This window comes from Mustela nigripes, chromosome 14 (assembly GCF_022355385.1).
Source record: "Mustela nigripes isolate SB6536 chromosome 14, MUSNIG.SB6536, whole genome shotgun sequence".
Lineage (NCBI taxonomy): Eukaryota > Metazoa > Chordata > Mammalia > Carnivora > Mustelidae > Mustela > Mustela nigripes.
In genome coordinates, this window is record NC_081570.1 from 49,112,973 (window position 1) to 49,132,934 (window position 19,962).

A 19,962-nucleotide genomic window follows, 5' to 3' on the forward strand; every position below is an offset into this window, starting at 1 on the left:
CGCCCCAGTTTAGCCTCTGGAGCGATGTCCCTCAGCGGAACAGACTTTTAAAAGTCCTGATTTTGTGCACGGTTGCTCCGCCGATTGCCGGGAGCCGGCCCCTCCCCCCGGGGTCTATCTTCCCGTCGCTTTGGATTCACTTCTCCGCCGGTCCTACCTTTCAGAAAGTGGTTGTTTTCTGTTTCCAGAATTGCTGTTTTTCTTCTCTTCGATCTGCTGATGGATTTTCAGGTGTTTGCAATCTTTAGATAAGGTATCTAGCTGATCTCCAGCTAGCTGAAGCAGTCTCAGCTTGCTACTTCTCCGCCATCTTGACTCCTCCCTCCACTGATGCAGTTTAAAACCTTCCCCACTTTCAATTTGTCTCCATACCCTAGGCTTATAGCAATAAGAGCACTGTATTCCCCTTCCAGGATAGAGAAATGCCTGATATTGAAGAAATCCTAGCAAAAAAGACCAGGACCTGAGAATAAAGGAATTTTGAACCAGATCCTAGCTTAGAGCATGAGAAAACCCCTTCACCCATTAGCCAAGAAGTGCTAGTTCTCTATCTCCAGGTCATCCCTGGAAGAGTACTGATAGTGATGGCTTGTTGGCTCTCCCTTGCTTTGGGGATCAGGAAACCCTACTTTTGCAAGTAATTAATATCCTTTTCCACTAACTTGATTAAAGTAAGGATCCAATCAGATTTGACAATATAAAAGAGGAATAATTTTTAGATTAAGGACAACCTATCTCCATTCTGCTTCACTAAAATGCACACTCACATAAGGTAGTCTAAAGAATCTGTCATGGTCACCTACTATTTTCCTATGGAATTCCTAGAGGCTTACATTTTATCCCTCTAACCCTAACTTCTGGCTTTCCCTGGTTTCTTCTTCCCATACTGGTTATATTTCTAGCCTCTTCTCTTTTAGATGCCCCTTGGGCATTGACCTTTTCCCCTTTGGAATGGAACTTCCTTCTCCATTTTCTTGAGTAACCTCAAACAATACTAGGGAATACCACACCATCCCTAAATCATACAGGTTATCTGAAATTCTGCCTTGGGAGATTTCCATATCCATCCCCAGCTGAATGAGAATAGGAATTTAACAACTGAGAGGGAATACTTCAGTGATTTTTGCTGTCTTCTTTATTTGGCCTGATTCTGATCAACTTATTTCCACAATGACTTGACTAATTACATGATAACATGCTTGTAAAATTTGCAAGTGACAAACAGCTGGTAGAAATAGCTAATGTCTAAGATCTATCAAGAGCCCAAAATAAACAATTTAACAGGTCAAAATGTATTAAGTAACAATTGATTGAGATTATTTAGGACAATATCTGATCATAGTAGGTATTCTATGTGTTTGTGGAGCTAGTTAAATGAGTAAGTTAATCAATACAGACTTTTATACTGAGGTTATAAAAATCAGTTTCTCATGTCCAGAATGAGGGATGAGCTAGAATAAGACCATTTTGTGTGATAATAGATTTATAGGTTTATTGGATGACAAATTCCATAGGAGTCAATTCTGTGAGAAAATGGGGCCGTTGCTGGTCAAAGAACACCTATAATTATTATGATGATTTGTGGGATTCATATTCATCAAATGATGTTACCAAATTTGAGTGATACTTGAAAAAAATGAGTGATTCTGAAAGTTTGCATATTAATTTATTCATTCATTATGTAATCTTGAGGGTTACTCTGTGAAAAGCCTTGGGCTAATAATTAAGGATACAGGATATTTATATATAGAATGACTGAAAAAATTGAATATGTTACTTATTATTTTGTCATTACTAATTCATATTATAATAGAGTGTTATGGCATTACCCTAATAATAATATGTATATATGAAAAATATAATACATCATGTTATTACGATGATGATAAATATAATAATATATTACGATATAACAAGGTCATCTTATTATATGTCATTTTATTAATATGGAAATATTTCATTTCCCTCTATGTTACTGATCAATAGTAGTAATATTAGATGCATAATAAATCCTTTTTTGTATTCCAAATCTTTTACATATCAGAATTACAATGGAAGCTAGAATGTAATTTCTGTGAGAGCAAGGACCCATTACCACCACATATGATTTCCAGTTAAATAAAAACTTTAAAAATTTGAAAAATAATTTAAATACAGAATCCTTCTAAAATTTTGTGATTTTCCCTACTTATAATTATTTTCTTCATACCTTATTTGATGGTAATTCCCCTTTGGAATAGAACTTATTTTTTTTTTTCCTAAAGCATTTGGCACACTTTATTGAAACAGTAACTGTCCTTTCTTAGTAATATGTTCTTAGTTCGCATAATACTCAAATTATTCATCTATAGTAATAACTCTAATTGGTATAAATTATTTGGTGACTAACACAAGTGACTCTTTGAAAACATTCAGCTCCCTGATCAGATCAGAAGTACATGAGAATACTAGAATATTGCTAACTGGTCACAAGCAGTCTGTAGATATGGATCAGAAAATTCTATAGAGGAGAGAATTGGCAGCATTTAATCTTGCAAGTTAGTTAACCTAGACAATTGGTTAAATGGAAGCTGGTTAAGATAATTCTAACTGGACACTAAACCAATTTTCCTATAGCTTCCAGAGTTTTCTCTTTAGAAACACACCCAAATGTTTCAGTATCCTCCTTAAAGTCCTTTAACCGGCCCAATATAAAGTCCTGCTCCACAGACAAAGTGATATTTAAGAGATGAAATTTAACTTATCCAAGAATGATTCCCTTCAGGTTATTTTTTGAGTTCTGAATAGCTTATGTGAAAAAAATTAATTATGGAAATAGTTGGAGCTGAGGTGATGTTTCCTGCTCCAAGGAGCATTTAGATTTGCCTCTGGCAGTGGCAAGGGGCACAAGCAATGAAACTTCACCTCGGGTCATTTACTGTGATTGAGTCTCAGGAGAGCCAGACTATTTTTGGCTCCTTGTCCCATCTTGAGAGGAGGCCTCTGGGTTCCCAATTCAAAGCAAGAGTGAGGTACTGGAGTTCCCCATCCACTATGGGCCTTCGACCTCATACCGCAATCTCTTAGCTGCCTCCACCTAAACTGACAGATGTTCCTGCATGACGAGGGTCTCTAGCTGCCAGACTCTCCTCTCTGAGTTTCCTTCTCCCAGATCTGACCCTGTGATTCTTCACTGCATTGATAAGGTTTCTATTTCTTCAAGAGATATTATTTACTATTTTATTCCATAAAGTGTTGATTTGCATTACTTATTCCAATATTATTGAAGTCATTTCACCCTTATATCTTTGTAAATAAAAAAGTATGAGGCCCCAGACTTGAAGCCAGAAGACCAAACTACTACGTCTGTTTCTCACTTACTAAACGAATTACTTTAGGCAACTTTTTCATAAACTCAGCTTCTACAAATAAAGAAAAACTTTTTATCTCCTTACATTGTAAGTTGATGTGTAATTCATTGAGACATTGGCTAGAAAAGCACTGTAAACAGTTCAGTACTAATATATAATTACATTAATATTTGCGCCCACACAAATGTGTGTATGTGTGTGTGTGTGCATGTACTCTTGTAAACTCTTACCTAAGAATGAAGAGTGGAAATTGGTTATGAGACAGTACAGATTAACTTATTCTTTATCAATGTAGTTTTTTCATTCGTACATTTATTTAACATTTTGGCATGCCTGCTCTGTCCTGGGCCTGATGCTAAGCAGGGTTGACACAGAAACGACACAGAACAAGGCCCAGATTCGACAAACTTCTAACGGGCTTTCTGAAGGTGTCTTAACTGCCATAAACTCTCCATGATCAGACCCCACTGGGATACAGTCTCCTGCCATGCTTGGTTATGATTTAGTGCCAGGGTTCTTATTATAATTATACTTTTATTTCTATTTTCTATTATTCTTTATTTTTTAATTAATTAATTAATTTGACACAGAGAGAGAGGGATCACAAGTAGGCAGAGAGGCAGGCAGAGAGAGAGGCAGGGAAGGAGGCTCCCCTGCTGAGCAGGGAGCTTGATGTGGGGCTGGATCTCAGGACTCTGAGATCATGACCTGAGCCAAAAGCAAAGGCTTAACCACTGAGCCACCCAGGCAGCCCTCTATTATATTTTAAATGCTATGTCTACTAGTAGACTGCAACATTGTAGATACAATCTCCACATTACAACCATAAATTATTGTTAAAGATATGAAAGGAACAAACAAATGATTCATCCTATGGAGGTTAGGAGATCTGATGGGGTGTAGTAAGAGATAAAACTGGAACGGTAAATGGGGCTCAGTTTGTGAGGGGCTTTGAATGCCCTGCTAAGTTATTAAAGCTTTGCACTCCAAATGAGAGAAGCCATAGGAAACAGAAATAATAGCATAATAAGTCAAGCAGAGAGAGTCAATTATCATATTGTTTCACTTATTTGTGGGGCATAACAAATATCATGGAGGACAAGGGGTGTTAGAGAGGAGAAGGGAGTTGGGGGAAATTGGAAGGGGAGGTGAATCATGAGAGACTATGAACTCTGAAAAACAATCTGAGTGGTTTGAAGTGGCGGGGGCGGTGGGAGGTTGGGGTATCAGGTGGTGGGTATTATAGAGGGCACAGATTGCATGGAGCACTGGGTGTGGTAAAAAAATAATGAATACTATTTTTCTGAAAATAAATAAATCAATTTAATAAAAAAAAGAATATATAACAATTACAAAAAAGTAATATATAACAATTACAAAACAGAATATATGATAATTACATATATATATATATATATATATATATATATATATATATATAAAATCTCTCTTTGTGTCTATAGATATCTACCTCTCTATCTATGCATTCAGCATGAAGCCACACAAATATATGAAGCAAATTGTGATGGAATTGAAGTAAAAAAAAAAAACTTAGAAACATAGAAAAATAGTAGGAATTTCAACAATGGATAGAACATTCAGGCAGAAGATCATTCAGGACAAAGAGAGACTTCTAAAATACTACAGATCATATGGACTTAAGAAACACATATAGAATTTCACCCAACAGCAGCAGGATATATGTTATTCTAAGTGTTAATGAAATATTACCCAAGATAAGTGGGTCATCATAAAACAAACCTTAACATATTTAGGAAGACTGAAACCATGCCAAGTGTATTTTCCACTTATAATGGAATAAAACTAGAAATTAATAACAAAAAATAAAAAAGAAATAATAGCATACACAAAGGCAAGAAGAAATAGATGTTCATCCCTAAATAGAAGAACAGTAAATCACTCTATTTGGTTGAAGACAACATGGTGTTGCCTCAAGTCACTGACTCAGAGAAGGACAAATAGAAGTACCTGGCTGATTCTTATGACACATGTTATTCCCCAATCTAGCGAACTGCTTTGCATCTTCCTGAATTTATAAGATACTCTTCAAGGGAAGCACAATAGCACTGATTGGGATCAAATCTCTGGAGTGAGTTCCATCTCCTAAGCCAAACCTGGGAGGCAGGAGCACTGTAGCAATGAAATATACTGATTACAACTCTCTTGAGATTGTCAAAGACATTTTAGGATCATCAATGCAAATATGAACATTGATTACAAAAATCTCACATGGGGTCACAGAGAGAGAACCCACAGGAAGAGCCAGAGCATATGAATAGAAATCACCAGCTCCCCTGCTTGGCTAACTGTCCCATTGCAGCATCTCAGAGGGTGGCAGGCTATTTGCTCTTTCATCTGGTACATGTTTGCTAAATACATACAATTTTCAAGGTACTACCTAAGAAATACTCCAAGGACACAAGTAGGGGAAATGGCCAGTGTCATCTAGAAGGAGTTCATGGTCTATTTGGAGGAAACATCAAAGATCAGGTATTTAAATTAAGTGTGATAAGTGTTCTGCTACTAGTAACAACAAAATGTGAATTTATAATTGTGGTCTCTAATGTGGCAGTAGTTTCAGAAAAGATTTCTGGGAGGAAAAATGTCTCAACTTAGATATCAAACTTAAGCCCAAATCAGCATAACCAGAGGGAAATGTATTGTTCACACTTTTTAAATGCAAGAAACAAAAGGTCATACTATAGAAGGTAATTTACTGTTATTGCTATTGTTGTGACTGTTATCAACAACCATAGTAATAATAAAACCTGACGTTTTGAGTATAAACAATGGGCCAGGGATTGTTTCAGCCATATCACATGTGTGTTTAGTCCCTCCAATCAATGTTTGAAGTAGGTACTATTGTTATCCCCATTTTACAGATGAAGAAACTGATGTAAAGAAAAGTTATGAAGCTCGTATAAGATAACATAACTAGCAATCGAGGCAGAGAGGATTTGGACAAGTCCTCTGTCTTGAAGCTCCTGGTTGTTGTTGTTTCAGTCAGAAAATAAGATATAATCCCTCTTCCTGCCTTCTTGTGTCACAAATGCCACTCAAGATGGGACAGAGAGCCAAAAATAATCTGGCTCTCCAGAGACTCAATCACTGTAAATGGCTTGAGGTGGAATTTCATTGCTAGTGCCAACTGCCTGTAGCTAGGATGTAGGCATACTTGCAAGCGTTTGTAATGAAGTATATTTGTTTCATTCCCAATGCAATAAAAGTCTTTTCAACACCATATCTCCTAGTAGAGAATTCCCTATACTTAGAAAGAGTCTTGATGACAGAAAAACAGAAAGAGTGATACATATCAATGACAGGGATGGAATATATTCCAGGCACAGGAAGGCATTGGAAGAGGCATAGGAGCAATAGCATAGATGTTTCAAGAAAAGGCAGGCAGTTGCTATGGACAGCAAGTAGGATAACAGGCTAGGTGAGTATGAGAAGAAAATACAAAATCAGCAGGTTCAGGTCATGAAGGCCTCATACATCACTATGAAGGCACTGGATTATTTGTAAGGAAATGAGGCATGGAGTATTAATCAGAGGAGAGGTATAATCTTGTCTGCCCTTAGAAAGATATCACAGGATCCAGAGAAAGAAGGCAAGAGAAACACCGCCAACATCCAGGGCATGCCCATATAATTCATTGTGTCCAAATAAGACCTATTTAAGAGTGAAAGGAAATTATCTTTATCTTATTTACACTAGGAAATAGGCAATTACGGTCACCATACTTCAAGTAAAGAGAAGGGCAAGAGGCAAAGATCAAGAGAAGAAAAATAAATTATTTGCTGAATAGTTTCACCAACCAATGACCTAGACCTTTTAAATATGTCATCATTTCCCTTTATTTTTAAAGGAAACAGGTTCATTGAGATTAAATCAATTGTCCAGGATCTCAGTGGTAGGAAACCAAAGAACGCATGACCTCTATCCAATTCTCTTGCCCCCAACCCTACCCCACATTTACAAGAGTATTGCCTACCTGCTATAAACTAGCATGGTGATTAAAAACATGACTTCAGAGGCAGACAAGTCTAGGTTTGAAGACTGGTTATACTACTAACTAGCCAAGTGAGTTGAAACATCTCCTTAAAGCTAAGTATAGTTCCTTCTTCTGTAAAATAGGAATCCTAACAGTACCTACTTTGAGATCTGTAGTGAGAATAAAAGGAAACAGAAAATATGAAGATCTTAGCACAGTGCCTGGTACACCAGCATTCAATACATGGTAGCTTTCATTTTATTAATACTTAATACATTAACTGGAGAAAAATAAAGGATCAGTGACTAAAACAAGTATGTTTCCTTAACTGAGGCTGAGGCTATTTTAATTTGGTTTGTTATAGGAAATTAGAGCAAGACCAAATCATCTGTTGGAAGGACCTCTGGATCCAGTAAGGTATGGGAGAGTAAGTCTGGGGAAAGCCAAAGAGAAGAAATGAACCAGAGGCTCATTCATACTACTTTATCCACAGAACACCAGGATCATGTCTAGAAGGTCAAGCTAATTTCTACAGCTTTTGAAGTTATAGATGAAAATGGAATTCAGGAAAAAGAAAGAGACTATGGTGGTAAGCAGATGGGGAAATAGTTTCCAAAACTGGAACATTTTTAGCCCAAGACAGAAAGGACTGATACGAGAATCTATTCACCATTTATAATATTCTCTATGGGAAATGAAGTTCTAGATTTCAAAGAGCTAACTTGAAGGGTTATTTTCGAAACAAGCTTTGTACGTCAGATTCTGTCTATTCTTCTGTTTTCCTATTTGTTATGAGTCTATACCCACTGGTTCATTGATGATTTTCTGAGAAATATTTCTGTGCTAGGTAGCAAGTTTGGCATTCTGGAGCTGAATCAGAAACAGAGCTGACCTCCATGGTAGGTATCAGTTTAGTGATAGAAATGTATCCTGAAGAATGTGAAATTCAATGCAGAATGTGCTAAGTTCCATAAAAGCAGAACAGGGAAAACATTAAGAAATTTAAGAGAACAGAGATCATTCTCATCTCAGGGGAACTGGGGAAGGCTTCATGAGGCATTGGCCATTGAGATGGGCCTTGATGGGTAGGTGGTTGAAGGTGGGCTGACTCCACAACCAAAGACACTGGGAAGATGTATGGACTATGGTCACTCTTGGGATGGCTGTTTAAATAAAGAACTTTGGCTTTACAGCCAACATAAAAGAAGCAACCACCTTTCCTGACCTGCACCTGCCTGCATTACTGTCAGTAATAGTTTAGTGCCTTTTCCTCTGTGAAACTCTTAAAGAGACATGGAAGACAAACAAGATCATTAGCAAAATACACATCATCAACAGCTGCTTTCAAATGTGGTTAACCTATTCCCAATGGCACTTCCAGCTCAGGTCATTGCCTAGAGAAATTAACATGGCCCTTCTAACAAATGGTCCACAAGGTTTCTTTAACATTTCTTTGTGAGCCTGCTTTCACAGAGGCTTACATAATTTAGGTATTTTTCACTTAGAACTCTTCAAATTCAGAAACTGGTTTATTGGCAGTGTGTCATTATTGGTGGTAAGGAAAACATTAGTTCTTTCAATTATTTCATAGTTTTCCAATTCATTATCTTTTTTTATCTTGCTGAGCAAACCTAAAGGTTAAGAAGGCAGGGGCTATTATTCCTCCTATTTTAATGGAAGAAATATTTGAAATTGAGAGAAGTTAGCCACTTTCCAGGAATCACACAGCTAATATGCACACAACAGGGCATGCCTTTCAGTTTTCAAATTCTCAATGCCATGTCACCAAGTCTGTCTGGGAGACAGATAGGACTGTACTCTGAGGCATTTACATTACCTGCAATAATTGTTCATCATACACAAAAATAAACTCGAAATGGATAAAAGACCCCAACGTGAGACAGGAATCCATCAGAATCCTAGAGGAGAACATAGGCAGCAGTAACCTCTTTGATACCGCATTAATGGAAACACCAAATAGGAAAGTCTGAGGATTAGAAAAAGTTGGGAAAAAAAGTAATCATAGTGTTTCTCCTTCCCTCTCTTCCCCAAACCAGACAAATTCCAGAATCAGTGGTTTTAAAGGGAGCTCTCCTAGCTACTCATGATTGGCTAACCATCTTTTAATGTGGCCAGTCTTCTGGATGCTGTGACAGGCCTTACACCATTCAGCCAGATGTAATTTAATGGTTAGGCTCTTTCAAATCACATAGATAAACAGACACACATTATATTCATAAGGTTTTGGGTTTTTGTTGTTGTTGTTGTTTTAGGTTTTTGTTTTTTTAAGAATACACAGAGAAATAAGTTTCAATTGCTGCAGATCCCAGCCACCAGGTAGACGGAATCTTGCTCAAGAACTGGGCGGCTATTCTAGTGACCAGCCTTTGCTGCTGCTCTATCAGCAGCTAACATCCATGGCACTCTCTGATGGTCACCATTACCATGACTCAATCATTCTTCTGCTGCCACCAATAAATTCCTGGCTGGATTCCTCCTTTATTTACTCAGTTTGGTACTCATGTCGTCTATCATGCCAAACTTGAGTAATTCCTATTTTGTATGTGCTTTACGGCTTCTGGCCTCACTTATAATCATTATCTTTCCCTCCATGTATCCTAGTCAAGTTCACTGCAGTCAGATCTAATTGGTTCATTTGGTGATTTGCATGGCTTTGGACAGATCTGTTATGCTAGTCCGTTGACTTCTCTTGAAACAGGTAGCCACCCCTGGCTCAGTCACCTGCAACCAATCTTGTGGAATAACATGTGAAAATGTCCTACAAGGAAGTAGTGCATCATAAACTACTCTCCAGCAAAATTTAAAGGAGGGAGGAGAATGTCTGGCTTATGAATAGTGTATTTACATGGAGCCCAAGGGAAAATAGTTCAGGAGAGTAAAATAGTGGGGAAAATCCTAACAGTTTGAAGAACATGATATCCAAATGTAGCCCTTCCAGAGGAGTCATAAAGTAACATGACATCAGTGAGAAGGCTCAACCACTTTCATAAAAAGCAAAACTAATGGTTCTAGTGAGAGTAGAGAAAATAGTGCCTCACATGTTCTGTGCATGAATGGTATGGGGTACCGAGGAAGACATAGGCTTTAGAAACAGACATGGCTTCTACTCCTATAGAGGCAAGTGCTTTTTTGGGCAACCGTAGATAAGCCATAACTTATGTATCTTTACATTTAGAATATAATACTTAATTTACATGTCAGTTGTGAAGATAAATGAGAGAATATATGTAAAATCACCAGGATATAGTAAACCCTCAGGAAATGGTACTTAATGTCTATGGCTACCACTCAAAAATGAATGAAAGCATAAGTCAAGCAGAGAAAGACAACTATCATATGATCTCCCTGATATGAGGAAGTGGTGATGCAACATGGAGGCTTAAGTGGGTAGAAGAATAAATGAAACAAGATGGGATTGGGAGGGAGACAAACCATAAGTGACTCTTAATCTCACAAAACAAACTGAGGGTTGCCGGGGGGAGGGGGTTTGGGAGAAGGGGGGGGGATTATGGACATTGGGGAGGGTATGTGATTTGGTGAGTGCTGTGAAGTGTGTAAACCTGGTGATTCACAGACCTGTACCCCTGGGGATAAAAATATATGTTTATAAAAATAAAAAATTTAAAAAAAAAAAAAAAAAAAAATGAATGAAAGCCCTCCTTAACACTCTCCTGCCCAATGCATGGTAAGTACTTGATAAGGATGGAAGCTCTTTTGGTATTTGTACTTATTTGTATGTATAAATGGGTTATCATTTTGAATAATTTTCACAGTGAGTTTTTTGAGTGGGTATATGTGTGAATATAACAAAATCTCTGGAATCCGTTAGAGACAATAAAATGTACCGGGAAAGAACAAACTCTGAGACCACCTTTTTTCCACTATTTAAAAAAAAAAGTGTATTATATTCTCAGTCCAGAAGTAACACTTGCACATTATGAGAATATATTGAAAAAATGAAAGTGTAAAAAAGAAGGGGATTTCCTCTCCCAAAAGAAAACACGTTAATAGTGAAATATATTTCATAATCATTTTTCTACCTTCTGAGCATCATTTTATTTGTTTCATATAGTTGTTATCTTACTGACTATCCAGTTCCTTTTGCTTCTTGTTTGCTTTTTAAATTATACTCTATATTTTATGTCATATAGGTTCATCACATTGAATTGCATTTAATGTCCTCGTAATAACCCAGTAAGTGCATGGGTATTGATTTACTCAAATTTTCTCTCTAGGTGATGAACAGTTAGGTTCTTTTTATTTTGTTTCATTTTTTAATTTTGTTTTAGTTATTATAACCAATGCTCTGAGACATTTGAGGACAATTCTCACATCCTGAGACTTCTTTTTAGCAACAAGAGGAAATGCTTCAAAACATGACTACTTTTCAGGAAAATACAAGTTTATAGCAAATGGTCCTAAACTTTTTGCTGTAAAGTTACAAGTTTGAGCCTTGGGATTCCCAGAAAAAGTAATAATAACGAGCTTTATGCCCAATGCTTTTCACTATTGCCTATATCACAGTTCCTCTGTGGACTAAAGAACACTCTATTCCCCATGGAATACAAACATTTGACTGTTTCTTATGTGCATTGCTCTAAAGGCTTGCTTGCATTCAGCAGTAATCCTTAATAGCACTAGTAAGTTTGTATGCAAACTGCTCTTACACAGACTTAAGTCTACTTGTTTCAAAAATGAATAAAGGGAGAAGAAAATCTATATTTATTAATCCCAGAGAAGTTACCCTATATATTCATTTTCTACTGCTGCCGTAACAAACTACCACAGACTTAGTATTTAGAACAACATAATTTTTTTTAAAAAGCCCATAAATTTATTATCTTACATTTCTGTAGGTGTGACTCTGATACTGATCTCAGTGACCTAAACAAACAAACAAACAAACAAAAAACAAGGCATCAGCACAATTGCATTCCGTTGCTTCAATGGGGCACAGGCAGAGGGGACTATAAAATTCTTCTGGAAATAGCAGAAGTGCAAGAAGGAAGGAGAATCCCGTGAAGACTTTAAGGTTATCATGCTGTCACTCCCTCTCCTCCATATCCCATTGCCTAAGGAAATCACAAGATAAACCCAAACCAAAAGGACAGGATTTTCCTGCAGTGGGAGTGATGGCAGTCACGAGGTAAAAGTCAAGGATACAGAAAGAGAAAAAAAAAATGGAGCCAATAATTCTACCACCCATAGCATCATTACTCACATTTTACAGATAAAGAAATAGTGGTACAGAGAAGCGAGCTGACTTGCCCAAGGTCACAAAACTCACATTTAGATTTGACTTTAAAACTCAGTCTCCATTGTTTTATACTACAAGGCCTTGAGATGTATTCTCTGAATCATTTCCTTCCAAATAAAGGCGTTTATAAATTGGCATCTAAAAATTCCTCTTGCAAACAGTCGTCAGAAATTTCATTTTGCTCTTCTGCCTCCTGTTTCACTTTATCAGCCTAAATTTGTAACATGGGCAGGAGCATGAAGATAAAATTGGCTCTGAAAATGAGAAAATGGATTTTCTTGCCATGCCTTTGCATTACAAATGGTCCCAGTCCACGGCAATCATGGCTGCACCTGGAACAGTGCACAGGCCCCATGAATAATCCATGTTCCTTACACATGCTCCTCCCTGCAGTGCTGATTCAGCAACTGCTCCCCTTCTCTGCAGAGCAACGGCAGCAGACAGGTCAGGTGAAGTGTCAGAATGCAACAGCACTCTGAGCATTTGGTTGAATCTTGGAGCCAAGCAAGAGAGTTAAAAATCTAATTAGAGTTAAACCAGATTGCAACACGTGCCTTCTTAGAACATTCTGTTACCTTCAGAATTAAACTAGACTCCTTTCATTCAAGAGAGCTGAGTTGAGGCTCAAAATTCTGCATTTCCAACTACTTTCCAGGTGATGCCAATGCTGTTAGTTTAGAGCCACACTTTGAGCAGCAAAGCTCTAGAGCAGGAGTCTACAAATTGGTCTTTACATTTTTAGAGGGTTGGAGGGAAAAATCACAAGAAGGATAGTATTTCAGGATATGGGAAAACTTTAGAAATTCCCATTTCAGTGTCCATAGGTAAAGTTTTACTGGAACACACACACCCACACACACAAATCTAGATTCCTTTATGTGGCAAACAGGAGCTTTCATGATTTCACCATTTCTTATCTGCCCAAACCCTCATTCTCCCATTCTCTGACCTTCAATTTGACCTTCATACCGCCTCCCTTAGCTTCAATGCTAGCTATTCCTACGTATTTGTACTTTCCCAAAAGCAAAAATATTCTCTAGACTCCTTTGCGTTATTGATCCATTTTCCTAGAAAACTCTTTCTCTCCTTTTCTCACTTACCTAAATTGAATTCCTTCTTTCAGAAGTAGCTCAGAGGTCACTTTTTTGCAGAAAGCCTTTCTCAGCCTCACCCTCGCCCTGGAACCCAGCCTACTTGGAGTTAGAGTCTCCTTGTCTAGGAAACGTTTTGTGCCACTAGATCACTTACCTATCTATATTAGAGTCAGTCTTACTGTCAAGCTCACAAACATTCAACCCTTTAACACTAAGAAACTTTTGGTTGTGAATGCACATTGTTTTTGGGACAGTGCCAACCAGTCATCAGAGGTTTGCAGAGCAAAAAATTGAAGAGCAAAGGGAAAGAAAAAATAGGAAAAGAAGGAGGAAATTATGGGAGGGTAGATGAAACGGAAGGGGGGAGAGTGGGGGGGGAGGGAAAAGGGTGAGGAGGGAAAGAGGGACTGAAAAAGAGGAAAAAGGAGAAAAACTGAGATCCAGTATGAGAAAGTATTTGTATATGTCATGTGGCCACATAACTACAAAGAGTCCTATTCATTTTCACCTCGAAAATGCCAATGCGTGTGGCTTGCCATTCTCAGGGCAATGTGTTTCCCTAAATCCTTCTACCCAAGCAGTTCAGACCCACTAAAATTCTTTGTAAATTCAAGCAAGAGAACTTTCTAAAGTGTGAAGCTTCTTAGCCATTTCCTCAGTGTGCTCCAGCGCGATCAATAGCCAATCCAGATGACAAATTAATGTTAAATACAGTTGGAAGAATGGTAAGAAAAAAAACATAGCAGGGGAGGATGAGCAAGGAGTCTCACCAGAACTGTGGCCTCACAGAAGGGGGGGTAAGGATTCTGCCGTGATCCTCTGGGTAACAGGCAGGAAGACAGGCTGTGGGTTGGTTTGGAGATTACTGATCAGTCCTCTGGCAGGTGGGAGGGCCCTTTGGAAATGGAGTTCTCAGTTGTACTGTAGATATTGGACTTTCAAATCAGCCGGAACAAGAGTTTCCAAGTAATAGTTCCAAATGCATGTTGTTGCTGTTTTTGCTTCAACACCACTACAGACTGATGTGATTGCCTGATGGTTTTGAGGCCACCTCTACACTCTAATAATTGTATTTTGCAAATTGCACCTGAGGCATTACCATACCTGATAAGACTCTTAATTGATGTTTTAGTATAATTACTTGGAAAGCACATCCTTGGAAAGAATAGTTTGAATAAATATAGATCAGATATGTTCTGGGATCATTCTTTGAGTCACTATGGTAAGTGCTTCTCCCTACCCCTCCCTCAAAAGTCAACCACTTTATGTTATTATAGCTTCAGTGATCTGCTAAAATTCTGGAAGTTTTGCTCTTCAGAAAAAAAAGAACAGGAAAGAAAGGAGGGAGGGAAGGAGGGAGGAAGGAAAAGAAAGAGAGAGAGAGAGAAAGAAAGAAAAGAAAAAAGAAAGAGAGAGGGGGGAATAAAGTAAAAGAGAAAAAGAAAGAAAAAAGAAACGCTCTTATTTTCTAGCTGAAGAGGGGAGATACAGCTGTTATGATTTAGGATTGCCAAGATCCTGACCCTAGGCCTGACTTTAAAACAGTATTTGGATTTGAGTAGACACAGCAATGAACTTAGGGCAACTTGTTAGCTGAAACTCTCTGACCCTCAGCATTTTTCATTTGTGAAAGAGGGAAAATAACTTATTTTCAGTGGCCTGCTCTGAGGATCTGATGAAATCTGATGGCTAAAAAGCAAACCAAAAACTAATCTATTTTGTATGGCTGAGGAATTACAGGCTAAAATTGTAATTGTGGGCTAGAATTAGTGGAACAGAGCCAGAAAACAGAGCAGGCACAGCGTACTAGTCTATTTTGGCTGCCGTAACAAAAAATCATAGCTTGGTTGGCTTACATAACAGAAATTCGTTTTCTCACAGTTCTGAAGACCGGAAATGCCTGATGGAGGTCAGGTAGGATCTGGTTTCTAAAGAGAGTTCTCTCCCTGGCTTTCAGATCACCTCTTTGGCCACTCAGGCCTTTCTGAACGGGGTCGGAAAGAGATCTCTCTGGTGTTACTCTTCCTCTTTTTATGAGGACACTGGTCCTACCAGGTTAGGGCCCCACCCTGATAACCTTATTTAAGCTTTATCACCTCTCCATAGGCCTTCCCTTCAAATAGTCACACTGGGGCCTATGGCTTCAACATACGTATTTGAAGGCAAACATTAAGTCCATAATACACATATTACCAAAGGGCCCCTCTTCAAAACTATCTTATTTCATCATTTACAGAAATCAGACATGGCTTTGGATTCCATTAGTCATGTTTTAAGCTGGTTCAAAATGTCCACTTTCCAAGGAAGTCTTCTCTACTCCCCTAAAGGACTAATCCTTTCTCCTCACACCTGTTAGAACTGTCCTCTCCAATAGCACTGAGCTCATTATCACTTGTCTGTTTCTCTTGGGGGGAGTGGAGGTTCCTCAGGAGCATATTTTTTTTTCAATTTTACATAACCAGATTACTAGGGATTCTCAATAGGGTGTAAGAGAAACATGAATATATTTTAACATTTTGCCATTAACACCTTTCACCACATTCTGATAAATCAATCTTTCCAATTTCTTAACAACATCTTAGGCAGATTTTATAATATCTAGTTATTATTCATGACCGAAGTACAGTTTAAAACTTTAATCTCAAAATTGATTTAAAGCTCATCTCTTCCCTTTCCCCAGCTATGCCTTGGGTTGTGATTCTGGCTTAACAGAGTAGGGTATCAGAGATGATGCTGAGCAGGCTGGGTTATGAGATCCATTGAGGATATATAATGCTCAACTCCAGGGAGCAGGATTCATACAATCCACCATATGACCCATTCTACTTATTGTTGTCCAGTACACAACCTGCACAACCAGAGAAGGAGATGGAAGCCCTGAATACATAGTCCTCTATACCCCCTTCTGAATCTAATTATCCTAGGGTCTGATAAGGACCCAAGAAGAATAGAGGAAGTAGGGGTCATCGTATATAACTGATCACATTATCAGGAAAAGGAAGCCATCTTTGATCATACTCTGATTTTGTCTGGTTCATCTTCTAGTGATTTCCACAAATAATAATAACAATAATTATAGCAAATAATAACTATAATCATAATGATATATAATGCTTCTTGAGCACTCGCTATCATACTTCATAAATTCTAAAATACATTCTCTCACATCCCAGTATTTCTGAAATAGCAATGTGATTTATAATTGATGAAGTCTCATGGTTTAATTATAAGCATCTCTTAGGGGTACATAAAATAATGATGACTCTAACAACTGATACAACTGATGGCCTCTGAAAATTGATAAAATACAGAAAGTGCAAGACAGTTCTAAGCATTCTACATGTACTAACTCATCTAATATAGTAATGCTGTGAGATCTGTTATGATTAGTAACCCATTTTACTGATGAAAGAACTCTGATAAGGAGGTTAAGTAAACCACCTAGAGCCACAACTAGTAGATGGAAGATGCAGTAAATGTTACATAGACGGTACATCTTGGGCTTTCTTGGAGTGGTGCCTGACTTTTCCTTACCTCCTCCATTCCTGAAGAACCCCTCAGAAAGAGACAGCCATGTCTCCATCATCCACAACCAGTGGTACATTTCCCAAATGCCCTCTTTAGATGGATGTCTCCATACTTAATAGTCCTCTGGATAGCTCTGTAGTTCCTGCCGCCTTTCTACTTTTTGGGCTCTTTCATGTGGATCAGTGTGAGTTGCTAAAGTTTTTTTGTACCCACTGCCCTTTACACTGAACACAGCTGTTATAAATTTACAGTGTTTCTTTACATGGATTCCGAAACTATAAGCTCTTTGGAAGCAGGAACTGTACTGACTTTTGTTTGTTTGTTTGTTTGTTTAAACAACAGTGCATGACTTTTCTTAGGTTCACAGTACCTAGTACAGTACCTGCTACATGGTAAGCACTTAATAAGGGTTTTGTTGGGGGGGAACAAGATGGCGGGGGAGTAGGAGGAGGCGCCTTTTCAGCTGGTACCCCAAAGTGAGCTGATTACCTACCAAAGAACTCCATTCACCCATGAAATCAGCCTGAGATCAGAATTATACACGTCTGGATCTCTACAGGGGCAGAAGACACCAGTGGGCAGGTAAAGAGGAATGGGAATGGCAGACTGATATTGGAAGATAAACAAAAGGGGGAGGGAGCCACCAGAGGCGACCGGTTGGAAAGTAATACCCTGCGTCTGGGGACCAGCATTAACTTGGAGACTGGTTGAAAGCACTTCAAAAGAGCAAAGGATTGTGGGGGGAAATTGTGGGAATTGGGCGGCTAGGGACAGGGGCTTAAGTCCCCGGTCCCAGGACAGCCTCCCGTGGCGCTGAGGCAGGGAGAGTGCGGCGGAGAAACCAGCTCTTGGTCCCTAAGCCGCCAGCACGCCCTAGAATGCGTGGGTTCTAGTTCTTGTGAGGGGATGGGAGCCACGCCAGTTGGCAGAACGCGCGAGCCCTACCACAAAGCTTGAGATATGCGCGCACGTCCCGTCCCTCCTGCTCCCTGGAGTTACAAAGGCCAGGCCAGCACTCTTTGACCCGCACCATTGTTTCAAAGCCTAAGCCGCGCGCCCCAAACTCTCCCCTGACAGAGGTGCGCAAAAGCCCAGCCTGGTGCTTACGGACCAGCGCGACCAGCGCCCCGTTCTCAGTGCCCGAGACGTGCGACGACCCAGAGCCACCTCTGAAAGAGGTGCGCGCAAGCCGGGCACTCCCAGCCTGGGCCAGAAGCAAAATCTCAGTGTGCGATCGCTGCTTAGAACCTCTGTGGTGGTCGGGAGCTCCCAGACAGCTGCCACTGCCTTGGCTTTGGGTACAAGCAAAAGATCCTACACCCCCAGGGTCTGCAACTTGGAACCTGCTCTGCCAGCGGCCAAGGGGGAACTTATTTAGGCTCTGCACCCAGACTGAGGCTTCTCTCTGAGAGGGAGATCAGGATGCGTTTTTTTTTCCTCTAAAACTACAAAAACTATCAAAGGCGGTCAAGGTGAGAGAAAAAAATAGGTGAACAAGCATAAAAACCGCCAGAGAACAAAAGCCTGAAAAAAAAAAAAACACCAATTTCCTCAGAGCCCACCCCCTTGTGGGGGGCGGGAGGACTTAACTCAGGAAACATCATTGACTGACAACCCACGTGGCAGGCCCCTCCCCAAGAAAACAAACCAAGAAAGGAAAAAAACAAAAGAGAGAGGGAAAAAAAAGGACTACAAGAGAACAACCACTACTTCATAGGAAAACTTGTATTGTTCACTCGTTCCCCCTATTCCCGTTTTTTTTTTTTTTTTTTTTTTTTTTTTTTTTTTTTTTTACACAGAGGTAATTTTTTTTAACCTATTTACCATTTACCATCACAGCGAGTTGTGCAGTACATTGAATTCCATAATACCTTTCTAACCTGAACTTTTTGATACATACACCTATGTTTTTCTTTTGCATTTTTATTTTTTGAATTCCTTTTCTTAAATTTTAGTTTAGTTTAGTCTAGTTTGTTCCTTTTATTTTTAACCTCTAATATTTATATAGAGTTAAACTTCAAAGTAATCCCCTTTCCCCAATCAATATTACCCCTATAGGTAAACCAATTTTTAATCCCCTTTATCTTAGGAAAGTTGAGTCCTTTAACAAAGATATCAAGATACATCCAGGAAGAATCAAAACAACCTTCCACACCCACACTGAGAATTTATAAGAACTCTCCCATCTTCTTCCACCAGTGTTTCTGTGTTTTTTGTGTTTGTCCTGATAGCATATAAATTTTACACTTGTGGTTTTTTTTTGACGAGGTTCTTTCTTTATTTTTTTCTCTTGTCATATACTTGTATCAGTCTTTTTATCTCTTTTTGTTTGTCTACTTCATAAATCTTACCTTGGGGCCCATCTGGGCCGAACCTTCTTTTTCATCTTCCCTTTCTTTCCTCTCTCTCTCTTTTTTTTTCTTTTTTTTTTTTTTCTTTTTCTTTTTCTTTTCTTTTGTCTCTCGTTTGGGTGGGGAATCCTGATTGCTCAGAAGTGTTCCAGGGTGCACCTTGACTGGACCACAGTTCATACATCCAGCTACATCTGTTCAGTCATCTGCCACCAAAATGACAAGGAGGAGGAATGCCCAACAGAAGAAAAATACAGAGGATGGACCTTCTGCAACAGAGCTAACGGCTATCAACATAGACAATATGTCGGAAAGAGAATTCAGGCTAACAATTATCCAGGCAATA

The 19,962-nt window shown here is 38.8% G+C and overlaps 1 long non-coding RNA gene across 4 annotated transcripts in view; it reads right to left on the reverse strand.

The window, feature by feature from the left end:
* Positions 1-19,962, reverse strand: part of LOC132000943 (uncharacterized) — a 260,143-nt gene that overhangs the window by 21,815 nt on the left and 218,366 nt on the right. For 2 of the 4 annotated variants that reach the window (XR_009399501.1, XR_009399500.1), the window contains exon 4: positions 12,233-12,270. The exons of the other annotated variants lie outside the window; for them this stretch is intronic. This is a non-coding gene — a long non-coding RNA (uncharacterized LOC132000943). The remainder of the gene's footprint in view (positions 1-12,232; positions 12,271-19,962) is intronic. 4 annotated transcript variants of the gene reach the window in all.